Here is a 2629-nt window from a genome sequence, read left to right on the forward strand (position 1 = left end):
ACAGGTTCATCATCTGATTCATAAACATTTTCCTTATGATTACTCAGGATAGGGTACAAGTTACTTGTTATATTTTTATCATTTATCATTGAGAAAGGCTGTACCTTCACCTATGGCTACATAGGACGGCGGAGGTGTGCCTGCGCTAATATCTGTACCTTTGGCAATGCTACTTTGCCATGCATACATGCTCCCTTGTAGCATGCACACAGCGCTATTTAGCATTGCATGCGTGTTCCCTTGCATCACATGTGCGATGCTACTTTGCATCATGGGCACTCTACGCTGCCATGTATTCCCCTCATGCTGCCACAACTTCAAACAGTCATTAAATTTTACCATTTTCTTTAGAGATTTCACCAAACATATGCTATCTCTAACATTATTCAACACCTCCAAATCAAAACTACCAATTTTAGGAAAAGGTTTCACACATCCTTTAGTCATCTTAATCCATACATCACAGTATGCAGTCGCATACGCACCCTATTTTGTATACATTATATGCCTTGCCAAACCAGTCGGCCCTTCCAAGAGCAGCACATTATCGCCCATTTCCAGTGTTTGCTTGGCACCCATTTTGGAAAAGTTTAGCGATTCTCTGAATAACGTAGACTGGTGAACGATTCAAAGGAGCAGCATTCACACAATCCCACCTGTTTTGCACAACCAGCCCGCTAAGCATAATGGACAGCGTGCACAACAGGCAGCAGGATATGCCTATGCAAATATCTTTCCTTCTGAACTCAATTGACACAAGCTTTGTCCATAAGCTTATCCCATTTTGAGTTACTCTTTACTGGTAGAATTTAAGTATTCCAATAACACTTACCCTTTCCAGTGATTTCCTCCACTACACCCCAAGCCACAATCACGGTCTGCCAAACCGCACGGTCCAACTGCAGTGCCCAAAGAACCTAACTGATCAATGGACTCTGTGACCACTGTTGGGGACCAAACAAAAACCCCCTTGTTTTCTTTTCAAGGTACAAAATCCCTGTCCTTGCAGCAAGTACACCTGCTATGTGTGCCAACTCAGTAGTTTTCTGTCTCGTCAGACACCTATCAAGTCTTAAGGTCCAACACACGGTACCTTGTATATAGGTCTGCCACACAGTTCCTATTCACAACACAGTTACTCTTACACTTTGATACACCTTTTCTGTGCAGAAAAATAAACCTTCCCCCAAATAGCAGTATGATTCAGAGGTTAACAAGTAATCACGCTATACACACAATGACTGTTTCAACATGTGGCAGCAATACAGGAAATATGCGTATGCTATTGTATGAATCGCACTTTAGCGTCTAACCTAACAGTGAAAGAAACAAACTTTTCTCTCCTGTCCCAGGTCCTAGCCAGCATTCCTTAAAATCACACAATAATGGATATGATTTCTCAACTCCGGCTGGTAGCAGGTTTCGAACACAGTGCGTTCTTTCCCACGTATGGTGCCTTCCACCCTTTGTTGAGAGACCGATAACCGTGTGTCACGTGAATTCCAGGTAGTGTGATCTCACTGCGAGCCCACAATCTATCGCTAGTCACTTTTTAGCACTGTGAGTCCCTAAAGAAATAATTGCTTTCCAGCCCAATTGTGGTTCCAAAGCACAAAAAGTTATATTATGAAATAAAAAGTAATACACGGTTTGATCTAGACAACTAGCGCAAATGAGGGTTGTCCAAAGAGTAATGCCTAAATGCTCATAACTTTGAAATAATATGCAACATTTATTTGAAACTTTGTCAGTTTGTAGTTTAAGACTGTATGTCTGCGAACTATATATGTATTTTTGTTTAGGTAGTCCAAGAAATACCATGGAATCCAAGATGAAACAAAGAGCCATCATTGAATTTCTGGAAAAAGAAGGCTGCAGTGCTACATAAATCCACAGAAGACTGAAAAAAGTGTATGGTGAGCATACAATTGACTATAGCAATGTCAGAAGGTGGATGAAGCATTTTCATTTGGGAGAATCGTCCATGTGCAACAAATCTCCTGGTGGCAGACCATCAACTGTAGTGACAGCGGAGAACCGACACAAAGTCGATGCCATGATTCAGAAAGACCATTGTGTGACCATCAGAGATATCAGTGTTGAACTTGAATGTAACCATGGCACTGTAGAAACACTAATCAATAATTTGGGATATTGTAAATGTGTGCTAAATGGGTTTCAAAGCAATTAATTAATTTTACATCATAATTAATACCTTCAATATAAACCATACTGCGCAGGAACCTTTTATGAGTGCTGCATATATGAGTATATATGTTTGTGGTCGCTAATGTGCATCTCTATATTAAACTAAGAAAATGTTCATCAATGTGTATAATTACAAGTAAGCCTACGTGCATCCATGTGTACTTATATGAGTGCATATACTATCATCAATGTGTGTATATTTATGATTATATGTAATGATGCGTTGTGCTGTCTGTATTTTGTAATAGCTACTGTGTATATGTGTGTATGCATAAAAGCGTCTATGTGTACGCATGTGGGTACACATGTGATCGTCTATGTGTATGCATCTATACATATGTGTGCAAGTGTGCGTCCGTGTATGTGGTGGGAACGCAATTGTGCATATTGGATTGCGCTGATGCAGAGCAGCATCCAATTC

This window comes from Taudactylus pleione, unplaced genomic scaffold (genome assembly GCF_031769625.1).
Source record: "Taudactylus pleione unplaced genomic scaffold, aTauple2 ptg001411l, whole genome shotgun sequence".
NCBI lineage: Eukaryota > Metazoa > Chordata > Amphibia > Anura > Myobatrachidae > Taudactylus > Taudactylus pleione.